Genomic DNA, 24,515 nt, shown 5'->3' with positions numbered 1-24,515 from the left:
TCGGCAACGAAAAGAATAAGACTTGTAAGCGATGAATAAGAAAAATTTAATATATTATTTTGATTACAGTGGTGCTTGTTAGACATTTTTACAACTTTACTAGACAATGTAGGGAAAATGTTTTCTCATTGTAATTTATCGATTAGTCTTGAAACTACGGTGTGAAATTTTATGGGCAAAAAATTGGTTATAGTCAGGATATTTTCGACAAATATATTGTTCTGAATTGATTTTCTTTTATTGAATTTTTCATTCAAAATCAATCAAAATCAGAGTTTATGCGACTTAAAAAAAGTGTCTGAGTAGCTTCGACTAAGCTTATACCGATCTTAGTCCGAAACAATTTATAGGCGAAAGTATATGCTAAATTGTATAGGCTTTCAGATATAAACTGATACATGTTGATTGCCAACAATGCAATTGCTAAAAAATATGGTAATTCAAACTGAACCCTATGAGATCGTTATATCTTTGAAGCTATTATGCCTCAGCAGGAAAGTAGAAAGATAGTTTAATGCGTATTATATATGTTTTGTGCCTAGAGACTTTGCTTTGCATATTTTTGTGAGATTTGCTTGCGCGGTAATATTTTACTGCTGTTCAAGGGATTGTCGGGACCCTATTGAGCCGTTTAACTTTATGTTGAACGCAAGGAAAGTTCCGCCTTAGTACTGTTACCTTTCTTAAACACGTTAATATACGCATTGATAACTGGAAGCGTCTCTCATGATTACGTGCCAGAAAAACTTTATTTTAAAAATGTTTGTTGTTATGTTTTTTGAATTTTCGTTTTGTTGCATTTTGAAATTAAATTTTAAATCTGTTCTATTATAAAACGACCGATTTCATCAAATGGCGTTATTTTGAAATCTTAGGAATATTTCATTATAAATAAATTTAAATTTTCATTCACTTCCACTTATAGCAGTTAACCAGTTTTTTGTCGGTTTTTGGCAGTTCAAAAAATTTTAAGCAGCTGGAAAATATGATAACGTTTGGCTTATGACGATTGATCAATTAATCAGGAAGATATTCTTGGGACATGTTGACGATTCCCTAGGTCCTTGTTATAGTTGTAGTATATGTATTCTATTCATTCCTTATAAGAGCTTTCTTGAGCGTTTCTTTGTCTTCAGATTTTGCTTCGCGTTACGGCCGGGTACAACCTATGCCTTGAGATTTCTCAAATCAACCCTCTTCTTTGCTATCTGAACACAGGATCGCGAAACTTTTGCCATTTTCACCGCGTCTCTCGATGGCAATTTCGGGTTTCGTTTGAAAAGACTTGGGTTTTAGGATCAACTGCCTTTACTCTTTTGCCACTTTCAGCTTTCCTGGCGGGATACCTTGTGACGGAGCTGCCAATTTAACCGTAGTTGGCCAAACAACGCATTCCGTTCTTCTTTTTTCCTTTGGAGTACAGGTGCTGCATCGGCCGGTCCACCTGAAGATCAGACGCTTTGTGTTAAGTAAGACTTTTTAAAGCTATCCACGAATCAAGCTACTTTATAATTTATTTCTTTAAATGAGCAGAACAGCTGATCAGCCAGACCATGTGTCGTCGGATGGAGCAAGTGATAATCGAACGTCCCATTATCTGGGAAATTGGCAACGTGAGATCAAGCGTTGGCATACTGTAGAATCACTTTTCTTGCTTATGTTCGTATTATGGCCGTTTTACGAGCAGAACTCGGCTCAATCACAACAATTGAATTCGATAACATTCCCCAGTAATGGTTTCATTCGATTGGAACAGCTCATAAATAATGTAACATAACCTTCGCAATGTGAATATTACGCCGAGCCGACGACATAGTAAAGCAAGACAGAGCTGTCCCCATGGCTTCTTTGTCTTTGGATTACTGTATAGAATCCCTTTTTCAATACCCGTCACCGTTACAGCGACGATAAAAAATGTTCTCTTGATGGACGAAAAACGACACTCTAGGCCCGGGTTTACCGCCCAGTTAATTTCAAGGTATAACACTGGTCTAACGTGCCAGTCGTCGTATGTTCCAATCTCGGTTGGGTGGTGCTGCTAGATCGTTGCGCTAACCCCGTAATTCTCCTGTACTCTAATAATTGGCTGTGAAGTCTGCTGATATAGAACGAAAAAAAACTAGCAAATTCAATGGAACAAATTTTCCTTAAAATCCTATTTTTCTGCAAAAATGCTTCGGCGCCCTTTCACGCGGCCTTACGGCAATTGGCCGCAACCTTTGCCATGGCCAATGAAAAGATGTAAGTCGGCATGTCCTTCAGTTTTTTCGTGGCTTTGGTGTACAGCTTCTTCTCCTATTTGACCCTGAAATTACTGGAATAGATTCTCCGCCTAAGGTTGGTCCAAAAATTTTCCCTCGGCCGAAGCTGGGGGACGTTTAGAGAGTTGGCGGTCTTCGGTACAACGAGTATCCCGTCCATCTCTAGGCATAATGGGTCGAGACCAAGTCCGGCCAAAACATCGCATCCCCCTTCGCGTGATACTTCTTAAAGAATGCGGTAAATTCCGGAAGCCACTTAGTACTGTATATCTTCCCGTGAGCCCCGAGGAAAGTTCCTTACAGGGAAGGACCTCCTCGCTGATCGTCAGCCGCGGAAGGACCGTCTTGCAGAACTTGCCATGAGAAATATATGTAACGTCGTCGCCCAAACTTCTTGGTGAGGTCCGGTGAGTATCCGGTCCCGTGCCAGTCGTTGACGTCTAGCTTCAAGTTGATTTCTACATCCTTTATGACCATCGCTCTTCGCCGGAAAGATGCTTATACCAGCACCTTCAATCAGGCTTGGCATGCACTTTTCGCTTCGATTTTGCTCTTCTGATTACTGCACCAGCTAAGCAAAATTGGAAAAAGTGGTGCATGGGGCATTTATTTATTATATTACTGAAGAAAGTAATGTTTTATTTTTTGTATTGATGGTTCTATAGGGCTACAATGCCGTTGGTAGCAAGCACTCTTTTTGCTACCAACAGGGTAGCACCCTTATAGCGCCTTAAATGCAAATGATAAAACGCTACTTTCTTGAGCAATATTGCAGATAATAACTAATTCGGCAAATACCCCATACACCACTTTTTCAAATTTTGCTTGGCTGAGATGCAGTAATCAAAAGAGCAAAGTTGAAGCGAAAAGTGCATGCCAAGCCTGCCTACAATCGCTCCTTTTGGGTGATTGCCTAATGCCTGTGGGGGTTGAATGCCCCCGGTACAGAATATCGCTTATCCCAGCATCAGAAGATGCCTCGCGCAATATACCATCTCGGCAGCAACACACTGTGCGACCGATGCGACGAACTGTCTGAAGAGTTCGGTGCATCATCGTATCGGCAATCGTCGGTGTCGTCTAGATTCCGACTGCGTTCAAAGACCTGACTGCTGAGCAGCCAGTCGCATTCGGTGGGCCAAACATCCAAGACATAGACGATTCTTCGTAGCAGGCTTTGCACAATGCCTACCACTCAGGCACGGCCGGCGCGACTAAAACTATGACATAAAAATGTCCATTCTGGCCAGGTACTTTTTCACCGTTTGTCCGGTTGCCCGGACCTCCGGGCCCAAGGTGCCGAACAATGAGACCATGCTTCTCTCGGTCTTGCTCTTCAGTTTTTATTGCACTTTACTGGGTGGGGCGCGGTGGAAACCAGGATTCCGTTCGACGCTCTCGCCATTGTGCAGACGAAGGATGCGCGTTGTGCGCTTTTGAACCACGCAGTTATGGGTTGCTTTTCCCCATCATCCTCGTTGCGCTTTCATCATCACCCACAACACACATCCATCGAGTGCGGAGTGTTTGGCAGTCAAATTCCTTTCAAGCCTAAACTCTTTCTCTCGCTTGCAATTCAATTCTTCTTCATCAGTTTTTCATTCACAATCGACCAGTACTCGTCCTAAGGATTGCACCCCTTAGGAACTCTGAATCATGGTTGGTTATCATGATTAGGATAATGGTTTCAGAAGTTACGAAAGTGACACTTTTCAATTAATAACTACAGACTGCTTGCCAAACGAGGAATTTTTTCATGAACTTCGGCATCTTTTTTATGTTGCAGTTTTCCGAAGTACTCGGCCGATCGGACAAGGTATACTTGTCCTTGGAGGTTTTCCGACAACGTTCTTGCTGTATGTTTCATCATCCGCAATCAGCTCTCTATTTTGTTATCTAGATACTGTTTTGCGGTTTTCACTGCGCTTATCGATGACAATTTCGGGTTCTGTTTGAAAAAGGGTACGACACTGGTTAACAAGACAGTCGTCATTTGTTCGAAGATCGGCTGGGAGAGGCTGTTAGAGCCGTGATTGTCCTATACTCTAACAGCTGGTTGCTTTTCTGTCGCTTTCGGGTTCAGGCCAGCCCACACCGTCGATTTCCTCAATACTTCAACAGTTCAAACTGAACGATTTGCTGAAGAGCAAATAGTTTGGAACTACCGATTTGAGTGGGAGCGTCATTTACCGTTGGCAACGTGAGACCGAGCATTGTCATGCTGTAGAATCACTTTCTCGAGCGTTCTGTTCGTATTATGGCAATTTTACTTGCAGTGCTCAACGCAATTACATCAATGAATTTGACATCATTTCCCAGAGATGGTTTCATTCGATTTCAACAGCTGATTAATAATACCGCCGCATATTGCTGCAATAAATCCCTTTTTCATCACCCGTCACAACGATGATAAAAACATTTCTTTGCTTGGCACTGGAGCTCGATTGTCGACGTTTGGTTTCACGCTTGGTAATGATTTGGAGGATAATTTCTATTGCTAAAGCAACCTTTTCTTGCGTTTGGCAGTTATCAACATTGAAATCACCATCTTTGATGCGGCGTACGACCAATCATAGCTTCACGTTGCTTTACTTAGAGCAGCATCCCCGTAAACTTTTGGGAGCTCTCGATGCTCTTCAACCGCTGTTTTCTTCGAATGAAAGAAGCAAAACCACACCACCCGAAAATGACGATAATTTGGCACAAACTCAAACATTTTTATACAACCAAAAGTATTTGACGCCATAACGAAGTCGTTAGTGTGTTAAATCGGTTTGTTTACCTTGTCTAAACCTGGTTTATGACGTTTTGGTTTTAGACTTGCTACTGGAGCCACCTATTGACAAACAGCAGAAACGTAGTTGTGCACCCAATAGAAAAAGTGGTGCTGGTGGTTCTTACGTGAACAACGGTACGAAAACGAAGTGCATTCAAAAAGTGTACAAATTGGCTACACTTAATAGTAATGAATTTTCGATTATTTGGTGTAATTTAATGAAATGATTAGTGATAAATGTGATAGTGATAGTGAAAAAACACTAGCATCGCCTGGTGTAGTCTTCGCACTACGCAAAGCGGCTCGCTATAAATTTAGCTATGCTATAAATTTACTTGTATTTTATCTGATTGCAGCACCAGCGCAAGCGAATGACGTTTTCGCGCAGCGACTGCTGTTTGGGTCTTGACTAAGGGGAGAATTTGAAATGATCGTTTTTGTTGACGATGGAACTATGCTCCAGTGTTACGTCTGTTAGTCTGTGGTGATAGTTCCTGTGGTTGAAGGGTTGAACCTATTCCATAGTTTTGGAAATCGGTTCCAATTGATTTCTGAAGCTCTGCCAGGCCAGTAATATAGCGAAGCGACTATTCGTTATTATCAAATCTGCATACTCAATCAAGAATGGTAGACAGAACCAATTTGACACGACGTCCTTTCACCGTTCATATTTCTGTTGTACTCGTCAGACAGTTTGTTGAAACAAAATACATAGCACAGCAAACAACTGCATGCTTGTAGTGCTTCCAAGAAAAAATAACACACACCTTCTAATTCTCGAAACCCCACGATGACATAAGGTAGCTGCAGCAAATCAAAAACATCGCGCCACATCGGTCAACGTCACGCTTTTGCGATGGTGCGCGTTAGATATTTTTCAAGGTTACGAGCGAAAAAAAAGGCAAACATCCAACCACGGCAAGAAAAACGTGAGCATTTCTAATGCCTACAATGTGTGCGAACTCACGCAAACTGCAAAGCCAGAAACAGATTACGCAAGCACGATTCACTATCGGAACTCGGCTGAGCGCTGCTGAACACGTGATGATTTGCCTAAAAAATGTAAAATGGAGTGTAGAAAAAAGATGACTAATGGTTCGTGTGTTGCGAACCAAACGCGAATGTGTGAGCAGGACTATTTACTTGACACTTTCCTGACTCAAATAGGACAGAGCATTTAATTTCCGTGTTGGGCGGAAGTTGGAATTTGGAACAATGACTTTGGTTTCGTTTCTAATCGCAACTAGGAAAGTTTTGCACTTTGCACCCGGTCAGCCAATCGTTGCCAACGACGTGAGTGGTTCACTATTTAGTAAACAGTCGATTTAACTATATGAATGGCGATGTATGTCAGTACACAGCTGTTGTGCTTCAATTAGTCACGATGAAAAACATGCTTGTTTTCGTTATGGCTCTAATCTCCTTAACGGGTGACGTGTACTTGGTCAACGCATCACAGTCACCAAAGGAATCAGTTTTTACGCTCACTTTGATTGAGCTGTGCGGATGCGGAGTCATCAGTCTGAACACAATTTACTTACACTGATGCAAAAACGTACTTGTATGCCACGGGCGTAAAAAGGACTAAACTGGGGAGGAAAAGCAGGTGGCGTGAAAAAAAAACTTTAATATATGCCATTACCCCTCACACTTATAGTAATCGTCACCTGAGACTACGTCAATGGGTGCGATATCGCTCCCGTCGACATATGAATAGCAATGCGACCGATCCTATCCGTGAATTTAGTTTCGGTGCGTGTGGCGATGTCGGGATTCCAAGAAAACCCCCATTGACGTCACCACCCATGTGCGAGTCTCAGACCGGTTATTATGTTTCTATGAATGTATATACAGCAGGTATATGCCTTCCATCGAAGACGGATAAATATAAATTATATTGCCGCAAAACAGCTGATCAAGCCAAACCGACAACGATTTACGTGCGTGGGAAGAAGCGGTTGATCTTGAAATTCGACCGATCACATCTGGTCGCCAGTTTGCTATGACGTCATAAGGCTTCATGTAGTCCATCTTGCATGTGCTGCTTACTGGGACCCTGGCTTGGTGGTTGATGCACATGCAACGGTAAATAAAATGCACTTTCGCTTGCACACCGGTCCGTTTCAAGGGACTGCATCGTACGATGTTTGACCGAAGGGGCACTGCCGTTGGTCTAGCATGTGGTTAAGTAACTCATAGCTTGCCCATTACGAACGGTCGAAAAGAAAGCGGTACATTTATTTGTTTAAAGTAGTGTGTTTATCTAGCGAACGTGCACGAAAAGCAATGCGATTGCGGTTAGCCAGCAAGAGTGACCCGTCGGACGTCGGGCTTCAGTCGGTCCGACGTTAAACGATTAATTCTTACTGGGGGAACACGCGGCGAGACTGCGCGAACGCAATGGCCAGCGTGGAACTTTTGGCAGCGTGTAGCAGCAACAGCGGTATTAATGCGTGTTCTATATTTCTTTCGTTCGCTCGTTTTCTTTCCTTCGTTCACTCGTTCGTTCGTTCACTGTCTTATGCAGGAAAATGTCGAAATTGACAGAGCTGAAATCTTGACTGTTGAGTTTTTGGCAATATTCTAGAACTTTAGCAAAGGAAAGAAACAAGCCCGACAGATGAAGATTTGTTTTAACATAAAATTTTACATTGTCAGCATAATTACCAGGCGCTCTGTTTATGTATGTTTATGACCGCTCTATCACGCGAAGCTATTGCCATGCCTTCGTGTTTCGGTGTTGTTCTCAGATTATTCGAAGCATCAGACACGTGTAAGAATGGTAAACAATAATATAAAACTGAACAAAATCGAACACAAGTCGTGATGTAACGTTTCATTTAAAGTGAAAAAACATTTTTATAGTATTTTGATTGTAACAGGGTGGCAACTACCTGGAAAAACCTGGAAAACCTGGAATTGTCAGGGAATTTGAAATTACCTGGAAAAACCTGGAATAATCAGGGAATTCTTAACAAAATCAGGGAATTTTTCAAACAACCCCAATGATCGATTCATTGAGTAGTCAAGAACACTTAGAAATAGATAAAAAAGTACGGCACACAAGCGATAGATTGGGTTATCGATAATTAGCTCAGTGTTTTGCAAAGAGCATTATTCTACGAGGCAAGCGAAATTAAAAATTAGCTCAAACTGCATTTTTGCATGGCTTATGGCTCGAAGAACGAAAATTAAACATACGAACATTTCCGCGTGGCTGGCAGGAAAAGCACCACGGTGGGTTCGAGAGCTAGCCGTAATGGGCACTAAAACTCCTCTTGCGCCTGAGTTGCGAATAAACTTGCGCGGGAAAAAGGACAGATGAGGAACTCACGGTAGGAGAGTAATTTGCTGGTCGGCAGACTAAGAGAAAGTGATTGAAGAATTCGCCTAGGGAAATTGAGTAGGTAGGGAAATTTTTCTCAATACCTCGTAGATTGATAAACAATTCAAATATCAATGATCGAAACACATTTTCAGTTAAAATTATATCGCAATATGAAACCTAGAATTTGATTAAACATCGGGAAAAACCTGGAAAGTCAGGGAATTTGGCTTTTCGTATTCAGTTGCCACCCTGTGCAAACTCATTATTGGTGGGTATAAGCATAGGCTGCGGATATAATTATAAGAACAAGAAGGGACCACACGACTAAGCTTGAAATGGTCAAAAACGGTCTAATGCTTTACCACCGTTTGAATCTTTCGGTTGGTATCTCACCACCGATGATCCGTGTTTCCGTGTTTCAAACGCTGCTGTTCTATCCGTATAGATGACAGGCTGTACTGTATGGCTGTACTGTGCTGTATGGCATGTAGCTCCGTCTTGTTGAAACTACGCATCGGCTAGATACAATGCCCAATGGAAATTGACATGGCGGTCACCTTCATCTTTGAAAAAAAAATAGTGAACATAACTTGTCGACAAAATTTTACTGGCGAACTTCTACACTTGATCTAAGGCCGGCCAAAAATAGATAGGTTTTTTGATTCCAGTTGTTGAACAAGGTGTTTTTTATATGGTTTTATGCCAGGCTCCTGCATGAAAGTTATTACGTGGCGAGTTTTTTTTCCTTCTATGGGCTCATCACTACAAATGATGATTGACAATTTTCAAGCCGGCGCAAAAACCCGGCGTCTTTTTTAAATAAATAATACTAGATATAACTTATTCACTACAAACGTTTCACATTACAGACAACAGTAATTTTTTGCACTGTAAAGAGTCTTTATCGTGGTAATATCTCGCGCAACATGTAAAAAAGGCCTATGTGCAAATGAGGGGTTCTCTTTGTGACTCCTCTCCGTCCTCCAGTACCGTCGGTCCTGGGCTGCCGTTCTCCAATCCCCACGGACACCAGCTGAACGTGCATCGTCTTCGATAGCACACACCCACCGGGTGTGGCGTCTGCCTCGGAGTCTACGGCCTCTTCCTGGTTCTCTGCTGAAAATAGTTTTGGTTACTCTTTCATCGGGCATTCTGGCCACGTGTCCAACCCACTGCAGCCTGCCACATTGCACTACCTTCACTATATCAGCATATTTGTATACCTGGTACAGCTCGTGATTCATGCGTCTACGCAACACTCCATTTTCCATTTTGCCACCAAGTATAGATCGCAGAATTTTACGCTCAAAAACCCCAAGCACTCGCCGATCAGCTTCCTTTAGTGTCTATGATTCGTGTCCGTAAAGGGCCACCGGGAGGATTAGTGTTCTGTAGAGCGCCAGTTCTGTGCGAATTTGCAAACTACGGGACTTTAGCTGGCTACGTAATCCGTAGAAAGCCCGATTTGCGGCTGCAACTCATCGTTCGGCTTACATCGTTGTCACATGTCACGAGTGTACCAAGGTATATAAATTCCTCCACTACTTCATATCGTTCCTCGGAGTGGTGGAGTTAGAACCACGGCACCAACATCACTTGGGCTCCCACGTTCCCTACCAGCAACCATGTACTTCGTTTTGGCGGTGTTACTAGTAAGTCCCAATCTCGCCGCTTCCCTTTTAAAGGGCCTGAAGGTCTCTTCCGCTGCTCTACAGTTGATTCCGATGATATCGACGTCATCCGCAAAACCAAGAAGCATGGGAGATTTCGTGATGATAGTTCCATTCCTTTTCACGTTTGCATTTCGTAATGCACCTTCCAAGGCAATGTTGAATAGCAGGTTAGAGAGTGCATCCCCTTGCTTCAGTCCATCCAACATCACGAAAGCAGCTAAGGTCTCACCCGCTATCCTAACGCATGATTTGGATCCGTCCAGCGTCGCCCGAATCAGCGTAACTAGTTTCGTCGTAAAACCATGTTCTAGCATTATCTGCCACAGCTCATTTAGTTTAACTGAATCGTACGTCGCTTTAAAATCAACAAACAGATGGCGTATCTGCAAGTTGTACTCCCGGAACTTGTCTAGCAACTGACGCAGGGTAAATATCTGATCCGTCGTGGAGCGACCCTCACGAAAACCAGCTTGGTTGGTACTCGCCGACGAAGGACTCCGCTAACAGTCTCGCTAACGGACGCAGCGTCCTTTCAGTGCGAGCTTTCGTCGTGTTCGACAGCCTTGCGCGAATCTTACTCACTACGAGATAGTGGTCAGAGTCGATATTTGGTCCCCGAAAAGACCGTACTTCGATAACATCCGAAAAGTGTCGACCGTCAATCAAGACGATCGATCTGAAAGCTAGAGTCTCCATTTGGATGCCTCCAGGTGTGTTTCCGAATATTCAAACGTGGAAAGTAGGTGCTACAGATGGCCATTCCTCTGACCGCGGCAACATTTATGAGCCTCAGACCGTAATCATTGGTCGACAGATGAAGGCTATGTCTTCCAATAAATGGACGGAAGAATTCCTCCCTCCCGATTTGCGCGTTTGCATCTCCGATGATGATTTTCACGTCGTGTTTTGGGTACTCTCCATAGGTCCTCTCATGCCTGTCGTAAAACTCGTCCTTAGCATCATCGGATTTATCATTTGTCGGTGCGTATAAGTTGATTAGGCTGTAGTTGAAGAATTTGTCCTTAATCCTCAGCACGCATGTACGGTCATCTACGGGCCTCCACCGGATAACTTGTTGCTTTTGTTTTCCCAACACTACGAAACCGACTCCATGTTCTGCTTTTTTACCGCCACTGTAGTAGATGTGGTACTTGAAAGAAGTGCCTGCCATAGGGTCTACTAAACGGAACTCCCTTTCTCTGGAATTTGGCCACCGAACTTCCTGAATAACAGCGATCTCCACTCCGAGCTGATGCCGCTCTCGAGCAAGCAAGCCAGCCCGTGCCGGTTCATGGAGAGTTCGGACATTCCAGGTACCAAGTTTCCAATCGTTATCCCTTAATCGTTTTATTGTCCGTTGCCGTGTCCTATACCGATTGTTCCGTCCGGAATTTCTTTCTTCGTTGTTCGTGGCAATTGAGTTTTCGGTATACTACTTCACCGTGGTCGCGATACCTACATCCCGCTGATGGGTCTGCCATCTTAGGTATAGCTTGCGGGATACAGCATTTCATATTCAGCCGCCCGTTTCGAGACAGACGCTGTGTGAGCCGCCCCTCACCTGGAAAACAGGCGCTCTAGTTCGCACCTCCTAGCTTAGCTGCTTCAGTAAGTACATGAAACATTTCCGGGTAAGGCCATCGACCGTCACGATTTGACTTAGATCTGCGTGGAGGCGCCAGGTGGGAGCTTGAGAGAGCCAGAGCTATGTTTGACGCTCCTTCCAGGTAACTCTCTCCATTTCATATCCATACCCTATTATTAGTACTATTGCCTTCATTGGTCATATTTTTATTTCGAGCAGCTATATCTGTGCATTTTGACTGAAGAATAAATGAAACTTACACTTAGGTTAGAAAAACTCCAAGATAATTGTTTATCATTGCAGATATAGAGGATTGTAGTGAAAATAGGACCATTATAGGCAATAGGACTAATATTGGCATCCTCACCAAGTTATGTAGCAGAATAAAAGGGAAAACTTTTTCTTGAACTCATATTCGAGATTCTGCTAAGACGCTCAATGTAATAGTCTTAATTAGTTAACTAAAAACAATATTAGTAGCAGCAAAGCTTGCTCTCCCCTTCTTTAGATCAGTTCATTAAACTGACGGGTAGCAGCAGTAGTAGCAGAAAAGCAGATTTTCTCCTTCTCTTGTTTGCGAATTGACTATAAAAGTGCCTCGTAGCTCGTAATCATTTCATTTCGAAAACATGAATACCTTAACATTCAAACCAAACGGTCCTTTTCAGGGCCACCAATTTTACGAGAAGAATCAATATCGAAGATTTTTTCAATATCCAAGGTTTAAAGCAAAAATGGTTTAAGTAGGTAGTCCTACGTCAAGCATGCGGCTATTTTGTATTTCGCCACTTTGCTGGTTTGCCAGTTTAGAAAGATCAAAAACAAAAAAGTTGTTTTGGTATCAAAAGCGGGTTCATCGTACCAAATTTCGGACCATCCTGAAGGCAAACCATTATTAGATATATCCCAGCTAGCACCAACTCGTATATCAATGTACGAAAACTATCGTAAATGTCTCCTAACAAACTCAAAATCGTAGCTAAAGCTGGATAAAGTGGGATCAAGTTGATTTTCAGTCGTATATAATGATAATGACTGACATACATACGATTTTCAGCACGAAATCGTAGAGTAGTACGGAGCGACTCGCGATCGTTAATCGGATATTATCGTATATAAATACTTATATAGTCGTAACGCTCAAAATTATTCGTAATCACGTATATCGCCTCCAAAATAGTACGGATATGCCAATTTTGCGCATGAAATACGATTTATTTAGCATGTATATCTGTACGTAATGCTGATTTTTACCTTTTTTATACATATGAAAATGCTAGCTGGGATATTCCTTATACAGATTGGAATATCCGATCTCTTTTTATGAACCCTTGGGGCAATGACTCGGGATTTACATAGGATAATAACCAGGATTAATTGTAGAAATTTTAGCGTATTTTGAATGGAGAGGGGGCCCTAAAGGTGACATTCTTTGCGCTGTTGTCACCTTTAGGGATCCCTCTCCATTCAAATTCACTTTTTGAAAATGTCAAAAAGCTTTGATATGCTTTACAAATTAAATGCAGCTGAGATTTTGTAAACTACAATGTATGTATATAATGTTTTGTTCTTCCTATTTCTTGTCATCTATCGTCAGAAATAAGTTGCACTTGGTTAATAAAACTCTTAAATTGTAATTGAGGGTCCATTATTATAGCCGAAGGGTCCACTACCAGTTAACACACCCTTTTTACATTCAAGCTTTGTGCAGACGCCTCGCTGTGTGTCTATGTGACACAATATGCTGACTTTAGCATATGGTGCATCACTTGAGGAATGCACAGTTGTTTACGTTGCAACGCAAAACTACCGTCCGTTCGTAGTAGGGTATTGACGTTATCGTCGGGCCACTGTTATGGTCGGGCCATCACGATTTTACAGTTTTAGTAATTCATGATATCTATGATACAACCATTATAAACTTCTTACTGTGATAGCTAACTTTTCACAATATTGTGAGTTTCAATCGTGTATTTAAAACACGCGTACTGAATTCAGTGACTAGATCTTCCAAAAAAAGTTTTCCAGACGCAATGAACTTTTCTTCAAGAAATGATTCATGAAATGCAATTATCGAGAAAAATTTGGAAAATGTATGAAGTGTGTTGTGCTGCACACGAAGACTATAGAAAAATCCCCTTCAGTACGTTGTTTAGGAAGGGTAAGGTGAAGTACCAGAAAATCGCTATTTGTAAAGGTCGGGCCACTTGAGCAGTCATGGCTGGGCCACCATAATTTTAAGCGCAGAAGCGCAATAATCGCAAGAGAAGGTCAGTCACGTGAAATGTGATGAAATAAGGCAAAATTAATACGATAAAAAACCTAGACTTTTGTTGTTTTTTTTTCATTGTAGTTGTACACTTCGGAAAAGGCGATTGTAGTAATATTGATTTTACAAGATCGCCAAAATTACGCAAAAATGCAATTAAAAATAGGCTATTTGTACCTATATGAGCCGTTGTTCACGGAATTCATTCTTTTCATGTCTCTATATAGAATTTCAATACGTATGTCTTAGATTTTATGCGGTGGCCCAACCTGTACAACATGGCCCGACTATGACAACATTTTTTGTCTTCACGTAAATGCCTATAACTTTTTTTATTTTTCAAGCAATCAGTTCAAAGCTTTCTGGAAATGTACCTTATTCTTAGATCCTTGCAACGATGTATTTAGATTTCCAAAATTCCTTTTGAAACGAAAGTTATGGGCGAATTCCAAAACGTGGCCCAACCACGACGACACTCCCCTACGTTCGATCGGCAACAACTTTGCCAATATAGGGTTCGCCAGGAATGTGCACCCATCATATGAGAATAAACTTGGTTCATACTTTGCAAACGCATGCAAAGCTCAGTAAGAGCTCAGTTTGTACTTCTGAGAGAATTGTTTGAAAAGATTCTTGCTCAGTTTTGCCAGGCGGCTATTAAAACTTCATGGTCGGTTAATTCGTGATCGAAGATAGGTAACTAACCTTTTTTGGACCCCATCAGCGCTGTACATAATTTGGACACTTCCATGTATATTTTGCTGTAAGTGTCCAAATTATGTACAGCTGCTGATGGGGTCCAAAATACGTTGGTTACCCTAGTCATCTTTTGTCACACTCAACTGGAAGAATTAAGCATTTCTCGGGTACATTTTCAAAAGGACGTAAGTTCAATTGCTATTTGACGTGAGTGTCTCTTTGCATGATGAAGGTTGAACCAGAGGCTTCATCAACCAATCACATCAACCATGATTCAGGGTATTTTTTATTTAAGAATGGGAATTGAATTTAAGTTTAACTTTCAAATATAAAAGCAAATTAAACGACTAAAAAGGAGGAAATGTAAAGAAAGAAACATAAGTTAGGCCAAAAAGTAGGTATATGGCATTTACCTTTTTCAGACACCAGTGTGGTAGAAAATTAATTTCGGTCCAGGGTCATATCACCATTTGAGTACATATCAATCTTTTCGTACTCGTCTCGTACGGTTGCTCGCCGGTAGCACAAGCGCTGAAAAAACCGAATTTGACCAATGACGACGACGTATATAACACCGGACACGATCACGCCACCTGCAGTGTTGCCAGATAGACCTATAACTATAGGATGGGAAAAAAGTTGCTAACCATCTTCATTTGAAATATATTCCAGTCTTATTGACAGCCATCGGTAAATAATTAATTTATTGACTCTGTAGCTTTTACCATGCTGATCCTGAACCGGTAAAATTTGTAATAAAGTTATAGTTATAGCAACACCGGCCACCTGTCGTCGTGCCATCGTCGCAGTAAACTGCATATAGCAAAAGAGAGCCGAGCCGACACCGGTAGACTGACAGACCGACGAAGCTGTTGCAAACGAATCGCGCAATAATTGTTTCTGCGAAAATGTTTTTCCTGCGCTCAAATTGGCAGCGTGTGTGCGGTGCTGCACACGATACGACGTTGCATTGCATAGAGGTACATTGATATGCCTGATCAGAGTTCACTCGCATAATGTGTAGGAACCTGAAGATTACCCGCTTATTCTGCCCACCATCACCTGCCATCACCATCACTCTCACCTGGTTCGATTGGGCCGGGTTTTTATGTGTGCGCGGTGGACTTGTGGCTTTCTCTTGTACTTTCCATGGTTTTAAATGTTTCTTTAGTTTTATGACCGGCAGGAAGACAGGAAAATGATAATTAAGTAATAGGCACAACCTCATGCCATACGTATATTCTAAGTTATATTTTAATGTTCTTGCAAAGTATATGTTCGCTCAAAACAATGATTCTGTTCTTGACACTACAACTTTTCTGTCAACCGAAACATAAAGAATACATTTTCACGAACAGAACTCTTTTAAAGAACACATAAACTACTTTTGAAATCCAAAAAATCAATGAATATAAATTTCTCCTTAAAGAATGCCGATCCTATAAATTCGCAATCAACCTCAACATTAGCATACCAGTTTGATGCTGGATTTTGCATGGATCCGCAGTTCTATAAGCTCCCGTTTTCGATCAATAAGAAAGAGTGCCAAAAAATGTCGCAAATTTCATTCTCCTTAGGTAGACTGTTACGTCACGACCACGACAATCCTCTGGCCCTGTCTGTCGTGCTGGTGGGCCATTTCTGCGAACTCCGATTTGGGTGAGGTCACCAAACTGGAATAACCATTCCGTAGGCAAGGCAGCCTGATTTTGCCATTAGCACTTGCGCGCCTAATGCTTCCTTCTTTCCGACAAAAATGAGGTCTGTATCGATTTGCATGCCAGACGCGTAAATTGGAGCCGTTAGAATTAGCGTCTATTGTATGTACCGATAGAAGCACTTCGAAGAATTTCACTCGACTAGTGATTTCGTTTAAGTAGAGGACAAAAAATAGCTGCTCGTAATTGATGTGCTTTTTCTTCGGGCTTTTCCGTTTTCGATTTCGTTACGATTTACGATCGTAATTTGATTTCTCAGTCAGACACAGTTCGATTTGGCAGTTCATTGTACTAAAATACCTCTTGTTTGCATTTTAGAATCTCAAGAGAAATTAAAGAGTGTAATTTAGTTCAATTAGGATCAACAGTGCCGACAGGAGAACTGACTGATAAACAGTGACTTTAGCGCCTAGTTTCGGCCAAAAAGGCAAAGTTAGGAAACTGGATTGTATAGGTTCAAAAATAATGTAAAACCAAAATAATCTTATATTTTGCCTTATATTGATAACCGACTTCAAGCGGCCACATTTATCTCAAAAAATAATTATGAGATGGCCACAGCAAAAAGGCCATTTTTTTATGGGAGCCTGGACCACTGCGAAAAAAGGCCATAAATGGTCTGAAATAAAAATGAAATGGAATTAAAAATAGAATGGCAGAAAACAAGAAATGTAAGTTTAGAAGTAACTGGCAACAAAGATTAAGCAAAAATAATTTTAAATTCAGCTCCAAACCGTGTAAAGGCCAAAACGAAAGCAAAATCACGGTGGCCAAATTCGGTTCTAAGCGACCAAAAAAGCAGAAGCCAAATACGAGTTCAATTTGTTCAAATTAAGTTTTAAATGTCTTGTTTGAAAATGAACATTCAAGATTACGCAAAAAGTTACTACAATTACGGTCAAATGACTACAAAAGGCAGACCAAAATCATGAACAAATAATAACCACAAGAGCTTTTGCAAAAAATATCCCAAATGGACTTTCACGTGGTCATTTTAAAATAAAAATAAAACTGAAACAAACATCAGCCGACCTAGGTGAATTGACCTGTTGTAGATCGACCAGAAGCTCAGAAAAAATGTTCAAATTTTATCAAAAAGTCACCAAAAAAAAAAAAGGTGGTGGTGGTGAAAAGAGCTCAAAATTCGACGACAGGAAAAGACTAAAATCAAAAGTCTTTCATTAAAATATCCAAAACTTGACTAATAAAGGCTAAAATTGCATTGGGCGGCTCTGCACAGAATAATCCCGAAATAAAGCCCTAAATGGCCAATTTTGGCTTTAGATGACCAATGGTCAAAAAAGATAAGTATAAAACTAATCATTTCAAACTAAGCCAAGCGAAATTTGATTTTAAGCAGTTATGAATCAGCCAGACAAGACAAAAGTAACAAAAGCAAAACAGTTTTAAAAATAAGCTAAACGTTGTTGAAATCGGCTGGTGAAAGCAGTTACAAAAGTGGTTAAAGAGCCTTGGGCTATTTATTAAACGTCTTTAAGGTTTGACTCTTCTTTATCAATAGACTTCGCAGTCGGTTATTAGAGTACAGGTTAATTATAGGGTTAGTACAATGATCCTACTGACTCTAGCTACATCCCTCAACCGAGATTCGAATATACGACGACTGGCTTGTCGGACCATTATCGTACCTCGAAGCTTACTGGCCGGAAAAGTGGTGAAAATTGACATATAGGGCAGAAAAACTGATCTCAAATGGAGTCTAAACAGACCAATATGGTTTTATACAGTACGATAATATTAAAATAAAATAGATTCTAGAATTTTAAAATATATGAAATTCTAAATACTGTAAAGTTGCGAAACAACATTCCATATTAAATTCAATTTAAGACTAACATTTGAAAAGGGTCCAAAATGCAATCAAACTGAGTTTAGATTATTCTCCACACTTCCGGAGAAAAATCGAAATGACCTATTTTGAGTTTCGGTAGAACCAAAAACGGATATTCCAGAATGTCCAAATCGGGTCAAAATACATCCAAAAGTCCACCCAAGAACTCGCGTTGAAAAATCCTTGATTTGATACCCTATTTGCCATATTTCTGATGAAAATTCAAAATGGCCAATTTTCAGTTCCGGTAGAACCGATACTGGATATTCTGGAGTGTGGGACATGAACTTGCGCTCGACAGGATAGTGTTAGATTCTTTCTTATTGACTCAAGGGGTTTCCAACGGCAATGATTACTACGCACCTTTGAAAAAAGTTACTGTGAATTACTTTACTGATTACTTCTGATTACCAGTAATCAATCTCTTATGATTACTGTAAATTAATTATGATTACGAATGATTACCAATGATTACATAAGATTATCATTGATTACTATTCACTCAAGTCGCTTTTTACGCGAAGGATACGTCCCGCGTAAATCAAAACCGCGTAAACTCTGAAATTCGCGTAAAAAAACACCGCTTAAATTCCGAAAATCGCGTAAAAAACCGCGTAAATTCCGAAATTCGCGTAAAAAACCGCGTAAATTCCGAAATTCGCGTAAAAACCGCGTAAAAAGCGACTTCAGTGTACTGATTACCGTTGATTATCTAATTAATTCGTAAATGATTACTAAAGTAATCTCTGATTACTACGCACTTATACGCCTTATTGGAAACCCCTTGAATTGACCACAAATGAAATGGACACTCTTGCGCACTCTGTTAAGCAGTGAATTGTATTCCCAGGTATTCTCTGAAATGAACATTTGGGCGAGATAGCTTCAACAATTCCCTACGAATTGGTATGCAAACTAATTGCAGATTGCAAGTATCTAGATTGCAAGATGGTAATGCAGATGGGGATACTTGCAGTTATTTGGATTTTTTATCAGACGGGTTTTAACCTAAAATCAGTTATATCTTAGTAATTAACACAGATAAATCAAAACAGTTTTCAGCAAAAATATTCCTCTTTTATGTGCAAAATGCTTTCTAGAACATAACATTGAACTACTTGTTGAAATAAACATTTTACAAGAAGAAATGTGATTTGAGGGGTCGTTTATAAACAAAGGTCTGTTGCTGAAAATGAGTGAAAGGTAGAAGTTTGATGTATTCAAAAAAATACTTGAAATTGGTTTATCTTTAATATTTTGAGACTAAAAAGTTGAAAAAAAATTTACTCAAAAAGTTATTACTTAAATTGTTGTTCAAAAGATGCATCATTTTTTCATTCAAAAAGTTGCCGAAGACCACATTGAGCTGAAACATCCCGTTTAACCGCAGATATTTTTGTAGCGGAATTTTAATTTCTGGCCCATAGCTTTGGAATGCTGAGAAAAAATGCTATACGAAGCATTTACTTATTTTAATGTGTAGTGAAATTAACCCGACTAAACAATTTATTATCGGTAGCGAGATTTAACATGGACATGGACATGGATTTACATGGAAACTGTAAACTTTGCTACAGATAATTTAATTGTTTCATTTAGTTCATGCCAATGACACATTCCAGCGTTTCAGTGACGTCATCCCTACTATGCAAATCAGTTTCATCTAATCCCTGGAATTCAAGTGGAAGATAACTTCGTTATTAATCAACTATTTTTCAAGGTATTTGCCAAAAATTGGTGAATCAGGAAGCAGTTCACACAGCAAAAATGGGTGCTAATTGTGTCCCGTAACGCTGGAATGTGTCTAAGGCAGTGTTACCAGGTCGATTGCCCATTTTCCCGCTGCCCAGAGGTCGATTTCCCGCTGAAATCCCGCTGTTTAGAGTCAATCTCCCGCTAGAAATCCCGCTGAATCAAAAGTCATATTATTCTTTCGTTTTTGGTACAGAATAAAAAATATATTCATTTCAGTAAGGCTTGTATTTAAATTAAAATGATCTACTGAAATTGAGAAATTGCAATTGAACATTATGCAAATTTACTGCATTCATGTTGATGAAGTTTTTGGCTTCAGGAAACAGAAAAAGAAATATCTTGTTATCCCTCATATAATGACAGTTTACTACGAAATTTCGCAAGACTTATAAGATTAAAGAGTCTAAGAACACAGGCGAAAATTTCGAAAGAAGCTTTTAGCACAAATTCTTTTTCTGTGTCTAGCTATGATAAAAATCATGCAAAATTTCAGCAACACTGGCAAACGGTTATGGTTTTTGGTGACAAAAGAAGATATGTTTCAATCTTCATAAGCACCCAGAAATCAAAATTATCTATAAAGCGCATCGGCTCTTTGTTCTCGCTTATATTTTGTTTTAGCATCGATTTGTTTTGGTTTTGTTATCATACAAATATTGTGGTATATACCAAACTATGGGCCCTATTCTGTAAGTCACACGCGACCCAATTTTGATGACTAACTCGACTGAGTCTATCGCCAAAAAGCTAGTGACTAAACGGTTAGCAAATGACGCCTGAGCTAGCTTTGTTTTGGTCGTGCATTGAGCCGCTATATTGCCCGTTCTTCTTGCACTCGACACTCGACAGTGACTGAGTCGAGCCGAGTTGCTCGACGTGACTTGCAGAATACGGCTCTATGATGTATATGGATACATAAGTGTTGTTTTGTTTCCAATTCATGAATAAGTTGGATTCTACCATCGGCAACGAATTAGTTTGTGGAAAAATTAGGAATACGAAAAACGGATTGGTTTGGTGGTCTTCTTATTCAGTAAATTCTAATAAGTATTTGTCAGAACTCATCCCATTCTAGGCAAAAACCACGGAGTTTTCTAATCCACAGAATATGCTGAACAATCTGCCAATGCATGAGCAGACATTAGAATCTCAATAAACGAAGTGTTTTGCTGTCAACCTCTCTTTCAGCACTCTTTTTGCCTACCAAATATCGCTAAATCGAGATCCCGCTAAAATCCCGCTGAGTTGTTTAAGAAAACCGCTAGATTCCCGCTAGCCGCTGTTTGGTTATTAAGTTCCGCTGTCCGACTTGAAATCCCGCTAAATCTAGCGGGAAAACCGCTGATCTGGCAACGCTGGTCTAAGGCACACTTGATGTACCGAATGTTTCTTGTAGCATTTTTCTAGCTTTTCAATGGTGGGATTCAACCTAAAATCGGTTGATGCGCTTATGGCAAATTCTGTTTATTCTGGGATTTTCTGATCAATTTCAATATGGCGGCCAAATTAAAGATTTAGTTTAGTTAATTTCTCCTAATTTGACAAATGCATTTCATAGCATATTTTTTTCAATTTTCTAAAATGATCTTAAAATGAAAATCTGTTGGAGGGCCAAAGGTAAAAAAAGGGATTTTCTGATGAAATCGAATATGGTGATTAAATCCAAGATGGTCGCCAAAAAATCTTTTACTCCATATGAAAGTTCTATTCTTTTCAGAGCCATGTTATTTGTAAGTTGTTTCATTGCTAATTTAGGAAATATCACGTGATGTAGATGTAAAGGTTTGTTAAAAATTCACCTTTTTCTGAAACTGTCAGATATCTTAGCGAACGAGAGGTCCACCAGTTGCCCGTTTTAATTAGCAAAAGGCTAATTAAGGGGGCATAGCACTTTTTCAATTTAAAAAAATCGAATTTTGTTTTATTAATTAGGCCATTGAGAATCATATTCAAAGTTTTTGTCACCCCCCCCCCCCCCCCCCTTGGAAATTGGCTTGAAAAATCGGGGGGCAAAAAATAATTTGTATCATATGAGTCAAATATCTTTTTATAAAATCAATTGTCTGTGGGCTCTACAGTCTGAAAAACTCGAAAAATGAGTCTCCGAGTTGAATTAACGCTTCTAGCATGAAACAGAAATGGAAATTCGAACAATGGAATTTCCGAAAATCGTCCAAAAAAATTTTCCTTTGTTTTTGTCTTTTTTCGTATATTTTTGCATAGAAAATAATAACGTATATATTATAAGCAAGATTAGATTCGGTTTTCACGTTTAAACCTTAAATAAAAATTCTTAAAATCCATGTTTTTTTTGCTCGATTAAAACATTCACTTTGTTTTTTTTTCGCCCCCCCCCCCCCTTTCAGTGGCCGAACACCGGAAGGACAAAAACTTTATAAAATATTTGTAATGGCCTTATTTCGAAAGATTAACATTTTGACCATACGTGTTTCAAGTCATTTCGATGAATTCCAAAAATTGACAAAGTTACAGCTATTTGTACGTGGAGCGATTACACAGCGAATCAAAACTTCAATGTCGTTTTTCTCGAAACCAGGTTTTGAAAGTCGGTACTATAAATATCTCAAGAACGGCTGAAGCAATTCTCATGATTCTTTTTTGGTTTCAAAGCTAACAAAATTATCTAGTGTTTGGCCCATCCTTTTTTCGATATTACAATTTTTGTATTATTTGGAAATGTTTAAAGTCAATTTTTTCGGCTAAAAACCTTACTTTTATGTTTGAATGTCCACCATTTTGTTATGCGTTCGAATTAAAAAAAAAGGATAGGTCAAACACGAGATAATTTAATATTCTTTCATGTCGTTTTGGAATTTTTCAATTCGGATAAGCCCCCCAGCGCCAATCCATGGTACCGCAAATCATGTTTTTTCGAATGATCATGTTCAAGGAGCCGTAGGGGAGAGGGGAAGAGGTTCACATATGCAAACAAAACTGCAAATATTAGTATAAAGTGCAATGTTTAGCAAGCAATAAACCCGAACCGATTCGCTTTTCGCGTTATCGAGAAAAAAATATTTGAAATAAGGCAAAAAATATGGTGTAAAAAGTACTATGCCCCCTTAAGGGTTATTTCAAACTATGCTCAATTTGGCAAAATTTGTAGTAAATGACTGAAAATGTTAAAAAAGAATATGAATTTGGCTCAGATCAGTGCTTAGAAATCTCATATTCAATCTATGCAACACGCCTGAATTGTTGCAATATACTGGTCATTCTTTGCTGTTTTGTAGTACAGATGAAATTAATCTGAATCACTTGCGTTCATGTTCGTATTGTTTTTTACATTCATTCATTCTCGACAAAAGTGAATGAAATCAATGTGAATCAGTCGTTCATTTTAAACTGCCGACAACGGCAAACGAAATTACAATAAACGTAACCATTGCTCCGAAGTCAGGTCTTGGTTAATTTAGAAAATCAGGCAGTTTATAAAACTAAACTTTTTGATTTAAAATATCAGTCAAGAGGAAGAAAATTGACAGAGAGTTAAGTCAAGCAATCATTCAGCACTGCCATTCACGAATGAATTGTTTTGAAGAGTAGAAAACTGGGAAAGAAAAACACTGTCAGTAGTTCAGTAGTCATGTTCATGGGCTATCAGATAACAGACTAGTACTTGGGGTAAAACTGTATGCGCTGGATGCGTTTTATATTCACCTTCATGCATGGCTGTCGATTGTTTCGAGTACTGGCTCAAACTGTTAAAAATTTGTTTTAAATAATAGAATTATAAGCACAGACAACAGACATATATGTTCATATAAAATATCGTTCAAATGGTGTGTGAAGCTTTAAACTAAACACTAGCGACATCTCTCGTAGTGTGCGTCAAATAAACTACATCCAAGTTGTCATAATCAACATATTTTCCTGCTATGTTCTACATAGTCGAGTTACTAGCAACTATAATGCCAGTTACTGTGTTATAAGTTTTGAATATTGTTGAGATAATTATAGATCCTTACGTTTCATATCTGTTAAGCCGTTACATTAAAGATCAAACTCGTTTCATGAAGAAGCCAAAATGTGCGTCACACACCGTCCTCGAGTATGTTTGCAGTGATCGATAACCTGGTGCTTCCTGCTATCAAACAAAACAGAGTCGCTTATCATCGGTTTTCGGTGATGAGATTTCGTTCCACACATTTTTCCTCCGGAATTTCGAACTCTGTTTGTTGCTTTTATGCTGTTTGTTTGGGATTTTTCCTTATTTCATGATGCTTCTGATGCATGGTCTTCAAATATAATGTGCCTTTCCGCATAGAATCCGGCCACGTTTAGTGAGTTGTCCTAATACATCTACATACACATAGCTATGTTTGACCAGTGTGAGCGCAGGAAATGCTGCTATGTGGTTAGCAAGAGAGGGTTTCGAGAAGAGCCGTTGGCTTGCTCCTAATCGCGTGATATGTTTGCTACCGATGCGCACCACGCCGACCTCTGGCGGTACCGTTTCGATGCGCGCCTTTTTTTCTACTCTATGCCGCTTGTTAGCTAGCTAGGTAGGTTCAGCGCTCTCGTCGTGTTGGCCCACCAGTCAGTACTGAGTGCGAGGTGGTCCAATCCGGACGTGAT

The 24,515-nt window shown here is 39.9% G+C and overlaps 1 protein-coding gene across 3 annotated transcripts in view; it reads left to right on the top strand.

Annotated features, from left to right (window-relative positions):
- LOC128741152 (choline-phosphate cytidylyltransferase B-like) overlaps positions 1–24,515 on the top strand; it is a 64,189-nt gene that overhangs the window by 12,042 nt on the left and 27,632 nt on the right. The gene's annotated exons all lie outside the window — the stretch shown is intronic.

The sequence above is a fragment of the Sabethes cyaneus genome, chromosome 3 (assembly GCF_943734655.1).
Source record: "Sabethes cyaneus chromosome 3, idSabCyanKW18_F2, whole genome shotgun sequence".
Lineage (NCBI taxonomy): Eukaryota > Metazoa > Arthropoda > Insecta > Diptera > Culicidae > Sabethes > Sabethes cyaneus.
The sequence above is the reverse complement of the archived record's forward strand: the minus strand, read 5'-3'. Positions and strand labels throughout refer to the sequence as shown.